Raw genomic sequence first — 22819 nt, forward strand, 5'->3', positions numbered from 1 at the left:
TGCAAGATGGTGCAGAGCAGATGGTGATTCTACGTGCAAAAATGAGTCGAAAAGAACGAATCACATTTTTTCGTTCGAGGCATTGCTTTCGATACAATTGAATTCGAAAATTAGGTGGATACGCGCGCGATTGAGTACCATTTGGCTGGCGCGTCTGATCATCAATCACTTTTTCTATTCCTGGTGAAATCCAAGTCGTACTCCATTGTACACTCGGTGATTCTTTAAAGTTGATTTTCTCGAGAAACATTGTTATTATTTCTTTTCTGTTTAGTTTTGTGGAATCACTCTCCGCTGCACCACCTGTTCTCTACTTCTCCTTTAGAATAGTTTCAATAAAATTTCTCTAGTTTATATATATACCATATAGATTGTTTAACAAGTTGTTTAAGTATAGTTGTAATTTAGAGAGTGATTGAAAATAACGGTTAGAAGAGTGGAGAAGCATGATCGCTAATGTGGGAACAGAATATTAAAAATTGAGCTATTCTAGAGTTATTTGTGGGAAAATATTTACCGTCGACAAATATTATAGTATACATATGATTACAGGAAAAGTGTATCATGATAAATGTCTGCTTCTTCGCTGCTTCTTATCGAGTCGAGCGTCACCTCCACCATTTTAAAAATATTCGTCGCTGAGTTTCGTCTCACGAATCTCCACAATTTTTTAATGGACATATCACAGTTGTATATATCATGCTATATTATAATAGATCAACACATGATCGCATTTAACGTCCATACAAATTAATTTGCATTTGATTGAATTTTAATTTCCAATTATCAATCTTTCATTTTTTTCATTCTTGCTTCATGAAAAATGTAATTCGTATCGTATGAAACATTCCAAGACCAAAAATTGTATCGTATATAATTAATATTGATCTCGACACCGCGTTAGATGTCATTAGCTACGTGACAAAGAGTTTTATTCCATCATGGTCGTCGCGTTCGTTAGCATATCGTCGCGTTCTGATTGTGGCCGCACCGCGGCACACAGGAATTTCTTCCAGCTTTGTTCGCGCGATGTACAAGCAGGGCCATCTCTTGAAATAAATGTTATCAGCGTTAGCAATGTCTTGGCTGGAAGAAGCGAGGGGGATCGCAGGGCCATGGCTGGGGCTGAAGACGTCTCCAGTGATAAGACGATAAAGAGAGGAGGTATAAAACGAGACAAGAGGGCTGTGTGTTAGTGGCAACGTCTCAGCGAATTCCAACTTCCATAAAGAAACGACTGTACTGCCATTAAATCTACCGAAAAGCTTCGAAATATTCGACCACCCTAAGAAAACTAAAACTTAGACCTACTTCGAAGCTAATGGGGGGTGAATTCATATTGCAATCCATATTCGTGCAAATTATCATTTACCTGTTTCGAGTGTTTCGTTTCTGATCAACACGAAACGTTGTAGAAGTTGTTAGAATTCGATGGTGTGAAATTCGCGAAAGAAGGCGCGATGTTTGCAGGCGATAGTGACTAATTGAAAGTGTCAGTATACAGATAAGGGTTTCGTGCAACACCGGGGAGAGCGTGAAAAGAGCCGGCTGCCCTCCATCGTGCCTTTTCTTCTCGTCGATGACCGATAAAAATCGCGTTCACGCCCTACAAGCGACGGGGAATGTGTAACGAGGGGGTGATAAAGGAACGCTGACAGAACGACAGTCGAACGTGGTCGCGCAGTGTCGCGCGGCGAATTTATGATCGAGTTAATAACAGAACAAATAGCTGATTGCCTTCGATAATCCCCCGCGTACCCGAACCCTCGTGTCCCCCTATTTTATTCACCCATTGATTCGCTTCCGTTAAAGTTTTTTCTGAAATCGAAGAGGACGGTTAACTTTTCCCTTTAACCGTGTCACGATTTAGAAAATACGAAGTGATTGCATTGTGTGTTGTGTATTTTAATTATACTTCATACGACACCCTGTCACGTTAATGTTCTCTTCTAAATACCGTAGAATTACGCACGATAGTGTTATTTGTACTCTGTTTTAGTAAAACAGAATGTCTCCAACAATGCAGATATTGACACAGAGTCTTCGTCTAGAATTCGAGACATTTTGAAAACGATCTCTCTTTAACCAAACCTGACCGTCTCTAATTATAATAAAGAATCCGTCGAACGATCGGTTAAGCGGTACTTTGCCAAAGAAAAAAAGGAGAAACCACCCCCGTTGGAATGGAAAAGAAGTAAAGAAAGAGTCGGTAAGAGGGGGTAAGGTACGTTAAGTGACTTTTCCACGCTCTCGTCTCTCTCGATCTCGATGATACCGAAGTCACGGGGAGACCCGAGGGAGGGAATTTCTCTATCAGTCGTCGTTCTCTTTCCGTTCGGTCCGCCTTCCGTTATCGTCTTCGTCGCACTTGGGGGCGGTGGGGTGCCACGCGACCGCTGATTATACCATTCATCGCGCGGCGTGGTCCAAAAGAGGGTTGCAAGCGGACTCGTAAACGTCGTAGCACCGCTGTACCCCACCGCCCCCCCTCTGTTCGCCCTTCCTTCGTCATCCAGTGTTGCCCACTTTGGTCTCGCTGCCTACTACGGCCTTGAATGCTCCCTCATCAATGAAACAATCCAGCTTTCCGGCGGCCCGTCGCCGACGGCTCCTTAATTTCGCGACTCCCTCTTTCCCGCGAGTCCTTCTTGTTCGATCAATTACCAGTGTTTGTATTTGTTTCCTGATTTCGTCCATGGGACCCCCCCCCAAAACTGGGGATTCTTAAGAAACTAAATAATCCTTTACCAGATTCAGACGGAATATTTCAACCCCCTCATTTCTGTGTCGAACAGTTTTTGGCTATTCGAAGCTTCGAGACGTGGTCATTGATCCTTCGATCGTAGAATCGTTTTCGAATCGGCTGAACTTCACCCCGAAACACACATAGTCCTCGAGAATCGGTGTTACGTTTATTTGTCGGGTGAAACCAGCCCTTGGTGCGCGACACGTCGTCAGTCTGCACAGCGACGAAAACAAAGAGCGCGAGGAATCATCGTTGCGATTGCTGAAGCGACAACAACGGCGGCCCGCGATGCCGAATGGTAAGAGGCACAGGGGGGGGCGCGAAAGGGGGGACGCGGGGGCGGGAATGGGTGCGTCGAAAAGCTCGCTGATTACTCCATTGTCGGGCCGGTTGTTTCAGTTAATCGCGACGCCCCGTGGCGTTTTGTTGTCCTTTTATCGCGCCGCTCTGTCGACCGGTTGCAGCTGCATCCACCCGGATACCAGAGGGTTGCAGCGCGAAATTCAAGGAAACTACGAGACGACGGTGCTGCCACCGAGTGGGAAGACGCAGGAGGCTGGGGATTATTACGCCAGATCAGACGCCGTCGGATTTCTCGTCAGTTTCGTTGCATATATGCGCTTGGACCCTATAACATTAGCCTGTTTCTCGAAAAAAAATTGAAATTTTCGTTTAGCGTTACGTCGTATCGAGTATAGTTAGGGTGTAAGAATTTTTGTCTAGTTGAAACGAGCAATTCAATGCAGTTGAGGCATTTTTCTTCTCATAGGTCGTATAGCTCTTGAAATTTGGGTTTTGATTATTGAGTTTTGTACTACAATGTTTTAAACATATAATCTAGTTTATTAAAAACAGTAAACCTCTTCTTGTTTACTGTTCGACAACTCCATCCCCTTCTCTTGGCAAAGTCATTACATTTTCGCTACAAAACTTCGTCGATTTTTTATTAAAATCTAGTTCAACTTTATTCATTAAAAAGTCAACATTTTTAACTTGTTTATCCACTAATAAAAATATTCATGAAATCAAGTACGATCAAGAAAATTTCGTTCTGTGAGACTCATTATCAGTGTGGGTTCCAAAACTTCAAGCTCTGACACAATATTTGTCTAAAATTTTTATGAATTGATGTTAGTAAAACTCCCCTAAACTGACTATTAAATTTCAGAATATCGAACGAGCTGATATATGCACTTTCGAGAAATGAAAAAGAGATTGAGTTTTGTGTCCCAAAAGGTACGATCCTTCAACTTCGTCAGAAAAATTCACATTGTCTTCCCTTTAACGGGCAAGTAGAGGATTTCTAAGAGTAAGATGCCCACCCTCGACATAAGCGAAACATTGACGGTTGACCCTGTGTCGCGAGCCCGGAAGATAAAAAGGTAGACCCGCGAAAGGGCGTTCCCCGTAAACGAGACTCGATTGTCCGTATCGCGCGAACGAACGCTCCTCGAGGCCCGGTAAAATCGAATTCCACTTTGTTTGGCCCGAATATATACACGGCATTCGGTATTCAGAGTGCGGCCGGTCGGCCAGGCGTCGCCGTATCAAAATAGAGCGCGCTACAATAACTTATTCGGCCGAACAAAATCGCGTGGAAGGGTAGTATTTTATGGAGTCCCGTTCGGGTTACATACGATGAATACATCGACCGGCGGCGGGGCAAGGGGACCGTCGTATGTGACTCGAATGTATCATAAACGCCGCCACGGGGGTGAACCACTACATTCTGCCACGCACGTACACTTATCTCGCCATTTGGCTAGAACCGATCCTTCAAAGTGTTCTTTGATATTCTTGAGGACGACGCGGGTGAGTTCGGTTTGATTACTGGGAATTGCGGTTGCGAGTTGGCCTAGGACAGGGACGGGAAACCTTTTGACGCCCTTCGATCATCCCCTGCACCATGGATCAGATATTATTAAGACGTACTTAAATATAAATTAATATTTCTTTGATTGACTGAACGTTTAAGTCTATCATTGTTCAGGATTCTTCAGTCTTGGAGCAGTGGAGTGTCACTCTCACTGTTTTATTAAGTAGACAAGTAGGTTATAGAAACAGGGTGTTGTGGAAGGTCGCTAGCATGTCCAAGCTCTTGTGTCTGATATACATTTAAAAAATGTACTCTTGAGAGTCGATATCGAAGATAGGAGCTCCTTCGTACGAGCCAGCAAAATGGTTTCTTACGTTTCTCATATTTTTAACGCTGTATCCCCAAGAGAGTCTCCACTCTTGAGTTCCCAGTTGCTCTTCCCCAGTTGACCTCAGTCATTAGCCTTTTCCCGTGTTTTGGATCAAACATCCATACATTCCTACGAGTGTAACTTGACTATTCGAGCTACCAAGGAATAAAAATACCAAGAAACAAACGATGACAAATTTCCAATCGCGCCAAAGTACACTTCCGGTTCTGAGGTACGAAAAGGAGCAACGGATTTACTGAAAAGAAGACTTGGACTTCTCGTAAACGTACACGCGTCACTGTGTACGCAGGGATCGGTCTTATCATCAGCCAATTGCATGAATCCCGAATACGATCCCGAGTCACGAAATTCTATTCACCGGGGGCCCCGTTCAATGACTAACATTCCGCCGACAACGTTCACGGTGATAGATAACCGCGGGACGCGTATCGTGCCGCCGGATTATCAATCATAATCGGAAAATAATTATCCGTGGCCGACGAGTACTGTGGAGGACGGGGACGAATGGAAGGCCGGCGTGGTTGGTAAAACGGCACCTGAATCGCCGCTAATTGTGAGGAATGGTCCCGGGCGTCGAGCCCCGCCGATCGCTGATTCGACAGGCGATGTGTGGCTCAAAGTGCGAGCACCGTTCCGATATTAGACTCCGTGAAGTCGCTCTTACCGCGCGGTAATAACGCGATGGAATTGTCGAGCGAATTGGAAATTACAATTTGGGCACAATAGGACCCTGGAAAATGTTAGAAAACGCGAAACGATCGGTAGGAATGCGGAGAAAACCGATCGTTACTTGGCAAACGTTCAGGTTGATATTTTTATTGACTTATTTGTTTTATTCCTGGGAAAAATTTCAATGGGAGATTCTGAAGGCCAAAATAAGACGAAAATCAAGAATATCAATTTCTTGATTAGGTTAAGAAGTTTTTAAAATTAAATTAAATATTTCAAATCATTCACGGAAAAATTATTTTCGGTTGTGGGGGTCGATTATAATCATTTTTGGTGAATAGACATATCCTCGAAATCCTATCCATTTTCGAGAAAAAAAATTCGAGAATGTGTGAAATTTTTCGGTGAAAAAGAAATTTCGAATCGTTCCGAAAAAATTATTTTCGGTTGTGGGGGTCGATTATAATCATTTTTGGTGAATAGACATATCCTCGAAATCCTATCCATTTTCGAGAAAAAAATTCGAGAAGGTGTGAAATTTTTCGATGAAAAATAAAATTTCGAATCTTTCTAAAAAAATTATTTTCGATCGTGGGAGTCGATTATAGTCATTTTTGGTGAATAGACATACCCCCGAAATCCTAACCATTTTCGAGAAAAAAATTCGTTCTTGAAAGTATAATTTCAGGCCAGAAATGTCACTGCAAAATTTCATGCGTATCTTCAAAACGTCATAACTTCTGAACGGATTGAAGGATTTTAATGTTTAAAAATGCAAATGACGCGTATTTTAGTGAAGAATATGTAGAAATTCTAAAAATGTTGAAAAAGTTGTTCCTTGACCCCGTAAAGTTAGGAAAACCCCATAAAAATGGTCCAATTTTCAAACGTCCATAACTCCTACAATAGTGAATATATTTCAATGAAACTTTTTTCTGAAGTAGAGCTCATAGGCACCTACAAAAAAGTATTAGACAAAATTTCTATACAGCGTCAAATAAAATTACTAAAAATCAAAAACGAATTTTTAAGAAAAATCAAGGGGGTAGGTGCTCATATTTTTCGGCGAAATTGAAAAGATTCAAATCGTTCTCGCAAAATTATTTTCGATTCTGGGGGTCAATTTCAATCATTTTTGGTCATTAGACATAACCTCGAAATCCTATCCACTTTCGAGAAAAAAATTCGAGAATGTGTGATATTTTTCGAAAAAATTAAAAAGTTTCAAATCATTCTGCAAAAATTATTTTCGGTTGCAGGGGTCAATTGTAATAATTTTTGGTGAATAGACATACCCCAAAAATTCTATCCATTTTCGAGAAAAAAATTCGAGAAGGTGTGATATTTTTCGGCGAAATTAAAAAGTTTCAAATCATTCTGGAAAAATTATTTTTGGTTGCAGGGGTCAATTGCAATAATTTTTGGTGAATAGACATACTACCGAATTCCTATCCAATTTCTAGAAAAAAATTCGAGAAACTGTGAAATTTTTCGGTGAAAAAAAAAGTTTCGAATCGTCCTGAAAAAATTATTTTCAGTCGTGGGGGTCGATTATAATCATTTTTGGTGAATAGACACACCCCTGAAATCCTACGCACTCTCGAGAAAAAAATTCTTTACTGAAAATATACCGTGTGACCAGAAATGTTTCTATAACTTTTTAACGATGCCTCAATCAACAGATTAGTATCCCTGATTTTCTCCTATTAAAATTTTTCCCAGGGGTGGCCGAACACCCTGTAAAATCTGAAGGGCAAAGAATTTCAATGTACCCCCTAAGGAAACAATGATACTATTGTTTTAAAATGATAGTTACTATCTATTTCGTTAGAAAGTGTGTTGATTTAGTAGTAGGTGGTCGAAGAAAAGTTCAAAGTGCACTTCGAGTGCAAAGGGTTAACATTCCAGATTTCTATTTTTTAAAATACATTTAACACACTCTTCATAAGTCTCTATAAGCATACGTTTTTACATACATGGAGTTAAAACATAAACGTGTCAGTATATTAGAATTCGTTTCAATCCTGTGACAAAATAGTATTATTAAAAACGCCATCGACCTTGAGCAAGGTAACGTTTCCTAATTACAGCCCCAAAATGGAAAGGGTTCCGGTTCGTCGAAGTCCCGTCTTATCCCCCGTCAGCCATTACAATAACGTCTCGTTATCCGTGAGCCCGTGGCGGAGGAATCCCGAAAGACTCGGAGATTCCTCGGAGGTAATGTTCATGGAAGGTGTCTCTCGAGCGCGTTCGACAGCCCCCGGGCGACGGGGAGGGCCACCATCGGCCATTGTAATATTGACGGCGCGCGACAACAACGGGGGCCAGCTCGGAAAATAAACGACGCCGAGGAAAGAACGTCCGAGGCGAACGATTAAACGTCCGTCCGATGTCCATCAATATCGACGTGCCTCGCAAGACGTTCCCCGGCTCGAGATTGCCAGGGTTTTGCACGCGATCGGCAAAGATATCCGTACGCCAATAGCGAACAATGCCGGACTGTCGGCATTATGGGGGACATTGTCGCGGGTTTGATATGAGCCCTGTTGCCTCGGGTATACAAGCTGCAATATCGTGATCCTTCTCCTCCCCTTCTATTTCCAAGCCACGATCGGGAAAAAGCTTGCTTTTCGCGGAGACCAGCCCTGTTGCTGGCCGAGTTAACCCACCAAACATTATCCTGCTCTTAAAATTGCTCCATTTCAAAATATGTTCCACGAGGTATATGTGGACAAGTCACTTCAATTGACCATTCGATTAAAAAGTTACCAAACCCCCTTTCAAGCCTTTGATCAAAATACTTTTGAGATTCCCTGGGTGGTATCAATATAGTCTGAGCAATAACTTCGAAATTGTTGGGTATTATATCTGTTTTACTTGATCAGTCAATTAGTTGACCCTAACATGATCCTATACATTCGTATAGATACATTCATACGTTAAGTACACAAGCTCACGTGCTCGTTTTTCGATGCAAATCTTTCGACCAGGGTCACTTCAATTGACGATTCGATTAAAAAGTTACCAAACCCCCTTTCAAGCCTTTGATCAAAATACTTTTGAGATTCCCTGGGTGGTATCAATATAGTCTGAGCAATAACCTCGAAATTGTTGGGTATTATATCTGTTTTAGTTGATCAGTCAATTAGTTGACCCTAACATGATCCTATACATTCGTATAGATACATTCATACGTTAAGTACACAAGCTCACGTGGTCGTTTTTCGATGCAAATCTTTCGACCAGGGTATGAATAAGCCTTTCATCCGCGTGACCCTGTACGTATGTACAGGTATGCGTGGCGCGAGCGGGTGTCTGCGGCTGGTTTGTCGCGACAACGGCCCTTTTTCCAATTATCGATTCGATCAGCCCTTTCCTTGTGACTCTTGGTCGCAGAAAAAAAAGGATTCACAATGCCCGAAAATATACGTTACAATGTAATTTATATTCATCGGCCGTCGGTTAGCCGTAGAACAATACAGCCCAAGTTAAATTCACGGCGCATTGTTTATTGTCGAGAATAGAATACGTTTTTCCGATTGGAGGAATTCAATGGGTAGGCGGTTGAATAGCCAATTAAAATGGGAATACAAAAAACCGCGTGCCATAGGTGCTTGAAGATTCGAAATAATACTTCTTTTCATATTTGAATAGTTGACTACGATATGGACGATAATATTAAATTTTTGTTTGCAAGCATGCTTAGAACTTCGATCCTGGATTAACGAAAAACAAAAACAAAATAATTTAAATCTTTTGAAAAACTGGAATAATCATACAAATTCTTTTTTTCGTATTTTATCAGTTTTTTAGGATCTGTTCCTTTTTTACAGTGTTCAAAATTGAAGGCTCTAACTTCGTCGATGTGCAATATTCTGAGAATTCGAAACATCGTGAATGGTAGCGGTCACGTATGAAGGTAGGAACATTTGAAGCGTTTTCTGTCTCGTAATCGTCACCCCGAGCACTCTCCTTCCTTCCACCTTGGTCTTGTGTAATCGATTTGCGGAAGTGCCGATAAGTAAAACGTTATCGCGAGTCCTTCTGTGGGAAAGATAAACGGCCGAGCAGCTTGTCTTTCTTCCTTACAGAAAGCACCGTGGCCGGAGGACGATCGTCGTGAATCGAGCTGTTATTTCAACGAAGACGTTTCAAACCAGTCGAGTTGGACGCCATTCGCGAAATTCTGATGATCCACAAAGGGATGTTTCACCGCTATATGTTCATCTTTTCCTTTAAAATTGCATGTCTCGAAGAGTCGATCGAAACCTTCTCTACCAACTTCTTCGGTTCTATACCTTGCATGAAATTGTAAGAATTATCGAATATTTCAGGGATGTTTCACTGCTCTTACGAGATATTTTCTAACTTATATGTTTATTTTTTCTTTTAAAATTGCATGTCTCGAAGAGTCGATCGAAACCTTCTCTACCAACTTCTTCGGTTCTATACCTTGCATGAAATTGTAAGAATTATCGAATATTTCAGGGATGTTTCACTGCTCTTACGAGATATTTTCTAACTTATATGTTTATTTTTTCCTTTAAAATTGCATGTCTCGAAGAGTCGATCGAAACTTTCTCTGTCAACTTCTTCGATTCTATACCTTGCATGAAATTGTAAGAATTGTCGAATATTTCAGTTGCAGTGACCATGTTAAAATGTCCTTAAAAACCAAATATAATTTGAGTTACAGAGGATTAACAAAGGCTAGAGAACGAATTAAATTTCGCGTCCATTTTAATATTCCCGTGTCCGTTCCTTCGTATTTGTTTAATGGAGACGTTACGAAAAATAGAGAAAAACAACGATAATATAATAACGAATCGTAGCTGTAATATTGCATCGTCAAGTGCGTTCCTTTCGCTGGCGTGACTATATCGATTCCAGAATTGAATTACCACGTTCGTCGATTATTAAAGGTTCGTTGAATCGCGCGCGAGTATCCCGTTCATTAGGGCTAATAGTTTCAAATAGCCTCTAAAAGCCGCGTTTTCTTTTTCACTCGCCGGGGCAAAGGTATTGTTAATCACGGTCAGCCCTCGAACCGATCCTGAATGCGCGCAAACGAGGGGGATCTTTAATATTAGTTAGCAGAAGCGGAAGGTAAACAATCGTTCTAACAACCGTGGCTCGACCGCCAATGGCGATCGAGTTCCATCGCGACCGTGAAAAGGTGAAAAAGCACGCGGTGCCCTCTTCCTGTCAGGACTATTCGTTATCCTTCGTCAGTCTGACAATCGGGAATTGAGAGTTGCACAAAAGTGGCGCAACCATGACTCGATCTTGGCTCCGAAGGGGTTATCGATATTATTTTTACCAGAAATAGCTTGTGTCATTGGCATTCGACGCAAAATTAATATTAATTTAACAAACAATTTTTAGAGTTCGTTCCCTTATTTTCAACCCTTCGTCCGTGCATTCGACGCAGGGGGTGAATCAATCGTTCGCGATCCGCCCTAAGTCGGGCTCCTCTTATCGACTAAAGTGCCTTAAACGTTTCCTTTCTGTCCTCGATAATTGAAAAAATGTCGAAATCGTAACGCTTCGTCTCTTTCGAGTCGTGGCACGGTTTTGAATTCGCCCTTCGTTTTCATTATTTCATCCTCCGCGCGTCGATTCTGCAAATCTTTCGGGCAAATCTTCTTTGCTCGATTCTCATTGGAATCCGCGCCTTTCATTCTTACCCGGGGAATAACGCGTTTCTTTGCGCTGCAGTAAGCCGCCGGCGTTATCCGAGGGACTCCCTTTTTCCAGAATACGGCTAGACAATTTTATATTATTGCATTATATTCCGCGAGCGGGGGGGGGCCGGGGCTCGTGAAAATTGCCTCTTCCGAAGATTATCGTATTATCTGGCCCCGTACAAGTGCCTATAGTAATGAAACTACTATCGCGAGTACTCGGTTAAAAGTTCATTTAGAGGACCCCTATTTCCCCCTTAATATTCCGTGACTTCTTTTTATTTCGAATTATTTAGACACGATCCTTCAATTAGTCGCCATTGTTAATCTCCCCTTTAATAAATCGTTCGAATTTCAATCTCGATTCTTTGGGTCAAATTAAAATAGGGTTAAGCTGAAATCTGTTGGGATGACATATTTTATAAATACTTGAAAAACAAAAAAATCTCGATACCAAAGGAATGTTCTACGATGGAACTTGTTCTCAATTTCATCGAAGCATCTAAACGCATTCCGTGCCCGCTAAAATTCATCGACCTAACGCCGAATAATCAGCATACGCGTGTATATTAATCATTAGTCTTGCTCTCACATTCTTTGGAACAAGTACGCCTCGTCAAGTATCCTCGTAAAATCGAATACTGATTTCAATGTAATTGATGAAGCATAATATCAGTCGGTATAGAATTCTAAATACATGTAACTCAGGGGTTTCTAACCCGGGGATCAATGCACTTGTAAGATCCCTGGATAGCTATCTTAATTAATCTTCTCAGTTATTTTTTAATATCGTGATAACTCTATTTAGGCACGATAGATTTTTCGTGAATACAATTTACGTCTGTGCGCTGTATTTTATGAATTTAAATGGATACTTTTTGAACCCGGAGTGCACACAAGCTTCGCTGATAGGTTCTCCGACGAGTGCGTAGCGCGAATAGGTTAATTGTCGATTTTATTGTCGGGCATGATCAATCAAGTTTGCAACGGAATCTATCGATGACTTTGCAACTATCTCTCGTAGACGAGGAAAGAAACGTTGATCGAAATAGAATTGTAAAGATATTTAAATTAATTCTTTATGTAATATACTTTCAATAAATTGATAAAATATATTTCCAATATCATCTAGTTTAAATTGTTTTACATTCTCTTTATTTTATTTTATAGTATATGTTTTATTGAAATTAAAAAATATATTCATGAATCCACGAAATCGTTCAACAATCTCAGAAAACTCTGTCAATCTTTGCAATAGAGAATTATTTTATGGTACATGTTTTATTGAAATTAAAAAATATATTCATGAGTCCAAGAAATCGTTCAACAATCTCAGAAAACTCTGTCAATCTTTGTGTAGAGAATTATTTTATAGTACATGTTTTATTGAAATTAAAAAATATATTCATGAATCCATGAAATCGTTCAACAGTCTCAGTAAACTCTGTTAATTTTTGCAATAGAGAATTATTTTATGGTACATGTTTTATTGAAATTAAAAAATATATTCATGAGTCCAAGAAATCGTTCAATCTGCGGAATAAGGTCGCAATTAACCCCGAAGAACGCTCGAAAGCGAACGTCCACGACAGTTCCATTTCCGTTATCCTCGTGAGACCTTAACTTACGATAATGCAGTACGAGCTTAAGTATAAGAATCAGTCTTATAGCAATCTATGGTGGGCGATAATTGCGTCTGAGTTCTTTCAAGATCCATGGGGAAAAATCCATTATCGAACTGCCTTTCCAACTTTGATAGAATTAATAGATCTGTTGCTTCAACTCGAAAGCTCTATTAGCGCCGTGATTGGTCAGTGTTTCATCCGACATTTTTGCGAAGGAAATTGTTGTTCAGAATCGCCTCAGCTACCCCCCATTTCCGGTTCTTACACTATTTACGGGACACCCTGTATAAGTAAATAATTATTACGTATTTAATAAATAAACTATCTTTTTCTAGAAAACATAAATATGTTTATGCTAGAAAAGTAATTGCTTCGAAAGAAACGTGTGGAATTTCATTAAATACCTCTTAATGCCTCATACTCGCCACCAGAGGGCCGCTCTCTCGCAAGCGCTCGATCGACAAGTCCTGTTAGGATATTTTCATAGCTCCTGCTGTATAATTCTTGCTTTAATAGATACTATTGCGTTTAATTCGAGTATCCATGAACTGATATGATTTGTAATCGCAGAAGTTGCTACCTTTTAATAGTTTTTGACGCGTGTACCGACGATTGTATTTTGTTTTCCGTGAGAATCATATCTTGAGTTGCTAAATTATTCGAGAGTATTTGAATGGAGCGTGAAAGTGGAAGAGAAAAAAGGGAGGAAAGAGTATGGGGGGTTGCCGGGACGGCGATAGATAAAGTTGGCGCATCGAACAGGAGAAACTGGCGTAAATGGCAGAACGTGGTACGGTATAGCTAACGGTGGTGAGTGCGGAAATGAAGCAAATCGGCAGATACCATACAGGAACATTAGAGTCACTATCTAACAGCGAGACGTTTAGAAATTACCAGACAGTCGTTTACGTCCACGCCGTGCTTTCCCTCCCCTTCGTCGCTTCTCTTCGCGAATTAGCTGCCTTTTGATCGATAGGGTCCTCGATCTGACGAGGGAAGCCTACGATCTGAACACTTTTTTTAGAGTAGGGTATACTGAAATTGTCGAATATTATTTTGAATCGACAAAAACGAAAGTGTAACGAGAAACACTTGATTACACAAACTTTGGAATAAGTAGAAAATTCGTAAGGGTATAAGTATTAAGCTTCGTTCAGGAAGAGATGAAAAGGGATGCTCCCTTTTATACTTAGATTTACTCTTAATACGATTCAGTTTATATCTGCCAAGTGGGGTACAATATCGTCCAGATCCTTAAATCCTGTTTGTATCCATTGTCCGACCTATGGTCAGCTCTCCCATCCTCTTCGAAACACAAACCACCCTCTTTTCGCTTCGATACGAAGTATCGACGAGCATCTCACTTCTGAGCCCTTCTGTGGCGGTCAATATCGTGCAGATTCCTGTCAGGAACCCCCTGTATCGATTGAGAATTTTCTGCATCACCAGCAAACGTAAACTTACCGACGATGTTCATAAAAAAACCAAAGGCAAGGTGCAGATGTATATAGACATGTCGTTCATGAGTTGACCTTTCACCCAATGCATTTTTTTGGTCCATTTTTCTGGGGTTCTAGAGCCCCCATTACCATTTCCGTGTCACTTGCAACATTACCAACAGCTTTAGAAATGAATTTCAACCCCTTCCCCATGGTCAACTCGCATTTACAACTCTCTGTCCATCAATACTAATTCAGTGAATAGTTTTTCAACTGACGAGGACGCTAAAATGGTCTCTGAATTTGTCGCTCCAAAGTGGAACAAAATGTTGAATAAATCATGCATCAAATTGTAAGGGAATCCTATGAAGGAATCTGTAAGAAGGCTTTCATCTTCGTAGTGGTTTTAATGGGTCGATGATCAAGAATGACTAGCTTATGGTCACTGGTGGTCAACAGTGATGTCAGCAGTTCAAGATCCAGAAATGGTCAAGAGGTGGGACCAATCGAAATAGTTTCTTTCTAGACAAGACAATCTTTCTGTTAACTTTAACTTTGGCTCTGACTGGTATCCCCACTCTTTCATCACCTTAGACAGATAAGCAGGGTCACTGCGAAGAATTCTTCAGTCTTGTCGCGAATTCGGGAGTGTTCAAACGGTCAGAAGAGAACTGGGGACCGCTGTTGACCTCTACTGGCCAGCGATGACCACTACTGACCAGTTCTGACTAGTGCTCCCACCACTAGTGACCACTACTGACCACTGCTGACCATTACTGACCAGTGCCGGACGGTGATGACCTACGGAAAAACTGTTTAAAACTTCTCTCCCCTCTTCTATTCTATCGTTTGATGCCAATTTCGCTTCAATGAACTGATTTTGCCTTGCCTGTCTAACCGATGTTGCTATAATTTGAATATTTTCTTACTTTACGACTGTCCCAGTGGTAACTACCCTATGTACTGACAACAAGTAGTAAGTCCACTCCACTTATTTATATTTTACTATTTTTATTTATTTGTTTGATGTGAATTCAACTTTATTTATCCATCTGACTGCTTTGATACGTATAATATTGCAGAATATAATAATGTTATATTATATTCTTGCTCGAATTCTCGTAATATTCTATGGAGTTACTTTGTTGATTCTTCCATTTCGTTTGATTGTTTGGTGTCTCGCGGGTCTCCATTCGCAGCAACCTCCTCGTGGTGAGACCTGGGTAATATCATTTAGGGTTTAATTAATAATCGTATGACTTTTAGCTGGGTAATGCAATTATTAATTAAAAACTAAATAATATTAGCAAATTGGCTGCGATCCGCCTTGCATAGGTCCTCATAAATATAGAGCTTCTTCATTAGGTTAGTTTTGACTCTCATTGATTCATCAAAGATTCTAGAGTATTGTCACAGATGAGGTATAGAAATAGATCCTTCATCCAATGTATTTTTGTGGCCTATTTTTAAGGGGTCTCGAAACCCCATTACCATTTTCGTGTCACTCGCGACGTTACCAACAGAATCAGAAATTAATTTCAATCTCTTCCATAGTCAACTCACATGTTTTACGCAATATTACAATACTAATTCAGTGAATAGTTTCTCAACTGATCGCCATCCATGTGAAGAGGACGTTAAAATCACCTCCGAATTTTCAGGTCGGTAAGGCAGTCAGATTGAGCCACGAAAATCCATAAAATGAAAGGTCTACTCGTATACTGTGTCTGTGATGGGATTTTGTGTCATAGAAACTGAAATGCCGATCGCGTATGAAATTTGCAGAACGACGAAAGAAATATAGCGCTGCAGTCTTGCTCTTCTCTGGTTATGCAACGTCGAATTTTAGTACTGCAGGGTTCTACTTTACGAACAGATATTAAACCTTACCAACGGAAACGTTTTCAAACCACCCAGGGTTACCAACAGTGAATAAATAATAGAAATTCAGAATCCGTGATATCCAAGGAATGCGAAACTTGCATTTCGAGCTTGCAGAGGCTGCTCTTTGTTTGATAACAAAAATCCCAATGGTTGACCGATACCACGACAATAAGAATGCAAATTTCTTTTCAAAGCTGGGATTTTTGTCACAAAAACATTACTTTCGATCTAGAGTGCATAGCATCAATAGAAAAAAGAAAACTAAATTAAAGACGCGAGACTTTTTAGTCTTTCTCGATCTTAAACTCTCACATAGTTTATGGTGATGTTCGTTCGTTAATTGTTACACCACAATTCCATCAGCTTACAAGTCGTATGGCGATCCTTTTTTTCTCATTTCCCGGAACGAACCAGACCACCGTGTTAGTGTGTCGACGCGGTTAATTGGCTCGTTATATTAATTGAATTTCATTACACGGCCAGGGAACAATGACGCGTCGGGATTAAACGAACGGATGGAGACGCGTTCGAACGTCGAAAAATGTTTCACGGGCATTTGTCGGGGCGACGATTCAAAAAACGCAGATAATTCAACCGACACAAACCGGTCGCGGATCGGTCTGAAAACATTTTTACGCGTGCACGGTCGAAACGTGTCGGAATTTCGCGCTGCGCTGCGGCCACTAATTAAAAAAAACGATCACCCGCTCGTCGATGCCGCGAAATTTCGATACTCGATATCCGGAGACCATTATTTAGAACGAACCTGGGTACAGAATGATCTTAAGAAGCGTCTTATGTGATAAATGGATGGATTCACTCGTTGACAACTGGTCAATTCTCATTGATTTTCTTTCCTTTTACTGGTTTTATGGGGTCGCCACCAGGTGGACAATTCTTCTCACAAGCGCTCGACCGACTCCCAATAGTCAGGGTCTGCTGGGACCTCACAATTTTAAGTTTCCATTGTGTTAACCCTTTGCAATGCTATGTCGAGTGTGATTCGACGTCAGTTTTTATCTCAGGAGCTCCTTTGTCGAGTTCAAATCCAAAGAGATATCTTGAAAATTACATAATGCAACAACAGTGTAAATAAAACAGATATCTTATCAGGTAAATTTCAAATAAAACACCTAACTCGATCGAGTAATTTCATTTTAAGATATCACTGTAGTCAATTTTTATTATAAAACTAAAAATTAACTTTTCCTATTATTAAATAACTTTCTTTTATTCCATAGGGCTATTTCGTAAGAATTTCATTGTGTTCCATTTTAAGATATCACTATAGTCAATTTTTATTATAAAACTAAAAATTGTACATGATTATTAATAATAAGCTGTTGGTAACAAAATTGAAGTATAATTCGGCGTGCAAAGGGTTAATAAGTGAAATATTTAGAAAAATTTCTGAATTCTCAGTGGTCCTGTAAGGGTGTATAACTATAAAATTGGAGTATTCTCTCGATTTCGGTGTAAGTTCCAGGCGTTTTAGAGTCTAGTAAGTTGGATTGTCCCCCCATGGGGTTAATAAGTGAAATATTTAGAAAATGGAGATTTCTGAATTCTCAGTGGTCCTGTAAGGGTGTATAACTATGAAATTGGAGTATTCTCTCGATTTCGGTGTAAGTTCCAGGCGTTTTAGAGTCTAGTGAGTTGGATTGTCCCCCCATGGTTCTCGAAATCGGTAGAAAAGCGTGCGCTGGTCTTCGACGAGAGATTCGTAAACGCGTCGAGGTGTGAATAGTATTTTTCCCCGGGTTTCCAGCCCGTTCGAGGGGGCGAGGCGGGGGGGTTGCGAAGGGTGTCGCGCACGTGAACAGCGAAAACCGCGGCGCGCCGGCGTTTCCCAATGCAACCGTGTGCCACCTTCGAACGTTTTCTCGAAATTGATTTATGCCCCTGACAGCTAACGCGGCCATTGTGCGCTGGCCCCGGCCTGTCGTTGTCCATTCAAACAAATTGACCACCGGCGGACCGGCCCGGCGCATTGTCGCTCCATTGAACAATCTGCGTAGAGAAAAGGGGGAGAAAAATGGCGATGCTTCGGTCGGGGCCAGATGCCGGGGGGAAAAAAGTCGCAACGACCTGGCGCAAAGTCGTCGTCCCTCTCTCCGTCTTACGAAAGACTTTTCCGGTTCGAGGTGCTCGTAAATCCTCGACGTCAGATATTCCTCGAGCAGTGTTGGAGCATCCGGTGCGATCCTACACCCGGGGCCCACCAGGAGGACTCTTTGTTCGGTGTGTACTGGACGATGGAGACCATACTATTAGATCCGAGACACAAATAAAACGCTTTCCTTGAACTTTAACCCTTTGCACTACGAATTAAGAGCTTTATTTGAAATTTACCTGTTGAAATAAGTGTTTTATTTACACCGTTGTTGTGTTTTGTAATCTTCAAGTGTATGTCTGTTTGGTTTGGACTCGAAAAAATGTCGAGTAGGACTTGACACACTCGACATAGGAGTGCAGAGGGTTAAGAGTAGATTATCGGGGCTGTTGCAGCCCTCCTTAACCCCTTGACGTAAGATTCAATTCAAAATAATTGTTTAAATGTGTACTATTTAATTTTATTGAAATTTGTTCGTAAAAGGAAAATGGCCATATAGAAGAATAGATTTGTTTTATAATATGAAACTTGGCATTAGAAACTTATAACGAGTCAGACTTGTCATTGTCCAGGAAGGGGTTAAAATAATAAATTGTAATTATTTCAAAATTTTATGCAATCCTCCATTAGTTCATTGTTATTTAGATGCTTTAAAGAACAGTTGATTTACCAATTTGTTAAGAATCAACAATAATTCAGTTTGAGAGTCCACTTGAGGGTTAGAGCTTTCGAAACCGAATAAATTAATTTCGGCTCGTTGACCAAAAAATATTAAATCGATCCCGTGTTTTCGAAACAAATTTCAATTGTTGGTTAAACGCTGGTCGAGTGACCGATGTATCGACGTCGGAACCGTGGCCGCCATTCTGTTTCGAACGAGCGCCTCTGGAAGGGCAGTTTTTGTCTCTCCGAGCGAGAGGAAAGCGATTCAGGGGGCCAGTTTCGGTCGAGTCCCCGATTGGACGGCAGAGACGACGGAAACAAAACGAAAAGTAGCCGTTGCCGACCGCCCAGCACGGCCAAAGGTGGTCGCCATATTGGTCTCACGATGCCTCTAACGATAAGAAATCATCGAATCGAACTAGATTGCAATTTTCGTTCCTTCGTCGTTTGGCCATTAACCCTTTGCACAATTATATTTCAATCTTGTTACCAGCAGCTCCCCAACACCTTCAAGTGTTTTATTTGAAATTTACTGTTGTTGTATTTTGTCCAAGTATCAAGTGTACGATATCTCTTTGGTTCGGACTTGAAAAAATGTCGAGTGGGACTTAACAAAGGAGCTCCTGAGATAAAAAGGAGTGCAAAGGGTTAAGAGTAGATTATCGGGGGCTGTTGCAGCCCTCCATAACCCCTTGATGTACAATTTAATTCAAAATAATTGTTTCATAGTATTTATTTTTATTGAAATTTGTTCGAACAAGGAACTTTGTAATTTTCGAGATATCTCTTTGGTTTGGATTTGAATCCCACTCGACGTAGGAGTGCAAAGGGTTAAACCTTCTGTAATCCGCCTGAAAATTATCGCATCGTTTCGCGTTGAAAAATTCGGGTCGATTATGGCGAACAACTGGAGCGAAACTCGCGATACTGTTCCATCCAGTTCTACGTTTTTCGTCCACCATCCGGGCCCCCAGTTTGCCCTTTAAGTTTCCCCGAACAATTCCCGTTTCCTTTCCCAATCTGTACTTTCATTCCACCTTTGTTCGCCGTTTTTCTTTCACCGAATCCTTCGCCGGACCAGCTCCTCTCAGCCTCGAAATTCTTTTTCCACCCTCTGGTAGCTTCGAGTCTCTTTTCCTCTCTTCTTCGTTTCTTCCGTGCTTCCAACCCCTATAGGCCCCTGTCCGCCTGGCTGTTCCCAGTTTTCCACTCCACGCGTTTTCTCTTTCCCGACGCTGGCTGGTAGTACACCTCCTTGGTTCGTATCGGCCCTCCTCTTTCCTCCCCCTGGTTCGCCGTTTACTTCCTCCCCCGTTTCCCAGGGCCACGAAGCCGCCGTCTTTTTCTTCCCCGGGGCTGCTTTAGAAGTCGACAAAAGAACATCGGCGGCGGGAGTCAAGATGGCGGAGGGATCCCGAGGTAGCAGAAGCACCGCGTCCTCTCCCCCCTTCCCGCCTCCCCCTCCCCCGCCAATGGTAACCTTCACCTCCTCCACCCACCGGAGCATTGTTGCCACGAGCAGGAGAGACAAAATGAACCCGATTGTTAGTCCGGGAGGCATCATAATGAACGCCCATTCAACGGGAGACACCAAATGAGCTCCCGCGTCTTGTCCCGCGGCTTTGTCCACGATACTTTTAATTCTCTGCTACCCCTTTGTCTTCTTTCTCGAGGCTCCTGGGCTCGACCTGGTATTTTCTTTCTTCCTCCAGCCGCATCCCTGTTTATATATCCCTCTGTGTCTGCGCGAGACTCTCCTTCTCTCGCCTTCACCCACTCTGCCATTCCCATTCGGATTCGGATTCGGTTTGCAGCATCCACGATGAGGAATAGCAAGTTTATCGCTAGTTTTTAATGGGGCCTAATTCGACCATCGATTCCTCCTCAATCCTCTGCATTTTAGGTTCCTTTCACCGATTGGAAATCCATTTTTTGGTACCTTCTTCGTAGATTTAAATACAATATCGCTTAGACACCGTCACAAGGCGGAAACCACGCATTTCCACTATCAATTCAACCACCACGCCACGTGCAACTTCTTCAAGCCAACTTTCAAATCTGTCTACTCGTCATACATCATGCAGCCACCTCGACAATGGAAACAATGAAACGGAAGTTGCACCTTTTCGCGGCCCGGAGCCCCAATACAAACTCAAGCACCGCGTACGACTTCTTCGAATCTTCGATCGCGTCAGATCTAGTTTCTATACACAGTGTCGCGAACAGCATAACGAGACGGAAGTCATAGATTCACGTGCCACTATGTACATTAATTCAAGCGTCGTATGCAACTTCGTCGAGCCAACTTTCAAATCTGTCTACTCGTCATATACATCACCGTGTAACAAGGGAAACAACGGAACGGAAGTGGCACCTTTTCAACCACCATATCGCGTACTTCTTCATCTAGTTACTTTTTTTACGAACGAAAGTCACACCTTTCTGATATCGATTCCAACGCTTTTTCGTTCGAACAATAATCCCGGTGAACCTGCGTCTAAAAAATACCCATCTTATTCACCCCTAGCCCCCCTTCTTGGTTTACTTTCTATTTGTACACGCTTCCATTGTGTCCCCGCGTTTGTACGGCGTTCCTGCCGGTTGCTTCTTGGCGGCGGCACGAGTGTGTGCCCGCGGAAGACGAAAGGAGAATGAAAATATTATTGCTCGATCCGCGCGCGTCATGCATAAATGCATCGATCGCGGTGGGCCGCCTCCTTGTCACCTCTCGCGGCAGCCAAGCAGGCGGCTGTACAAACAACGATACCCGTAATGTTCGAGTTACAAGCAACGGATTAGTAATTGTGCCCTGCCTCGCGGGGCCTCTACGCCTCTCTTCTTTCTCCGCGTTCTGTCCCCCCCCTTTTCCACGCTTTCGATCGTAACCGGGAATCTTGAGAAGGAGCTGCGTCACGTGGATCATCCCGGGGACCCTAGCCCCCTGGCTGTGTCGTCGAACGATTAAATTTATCAACCGCGGACCCTTGAAAACCCCGTCTAATTGAATGAGAGACATTTCGAAAAATTTTAGTCAAAGAAGATAGCAACATAAGCAAACTACGCTGTTAACAACTGGTGACAATTGGAGATTAGTTGTTTTAGCTCCTCAGGGAAGAATCGTGTCACCCATGTATGGTTAAAATAAAATTTTTCTTGTTTTGTAGCATTCTTTACGTCGAATAGCTCAGTTTTCAATTTTTCTATAACTTTTCATCTTGAATTTTATTTAAACGATACGGTTTGCCATTAAAGCGATTTGAATTTCGCGCCAGCGCGGGCACGCGCAGGTCACCGAGCCCCCCCAAGTCTTTATTTTCCTCCGCTCCCAAATTACACCGTATCTTTGCTAGAAAAAAAACGGGAATTGTCGTTCCCTTCGATGGAAAGTGTTTTTGTCATCCAGCCCTTCTGTGTTGCCCCACGAATTCGATGGAAGGAACGAAAGTGTCATGAATCCGAAAGTTTTGACGATGTCACCGGTTCAGAGGGACTATTCCCGTACCCACGTTCCACACCGTGTATAATCGCGTAAAATCGAGTCGAAGGTGATCGATACCGGGTCAATGCAGTCAGGGATGACCGTGAATTACCTTCTCACCCTCGAGGTTCTCTCTCTTTTCCTCGTGATCCCCGGCCCCGGAGGGTAGAGTCGCGTCTCTGAAGAGGCACAGAGGGAGAGAGTGGGACCTCAACAAATTGACATTGTTCCCACAATGGCTAATAAATTGTTTTTCACGGTGTGTCTTTTATCCGTGCAAAGGTGTACCGAAACCGTTCATGGTTCATCAG

This window comes from Colletes gigas, unplaced genomic scaffold (genome assembly GCF_013123115.1).
Source record: "Colletes gigas isolate AHSC1104 unplaced genomic scaffold, ASM1312311v1 Colletes_gigas_Sc00014, whole genome shotgun sequence".
Taxonomy (NCBI): domain Eukaryota; kingdom Metazoa; phylum Arthropoda; class Insecta; order Hymenoptera; family Colletidae; genus Colletes; species Colletes gigas.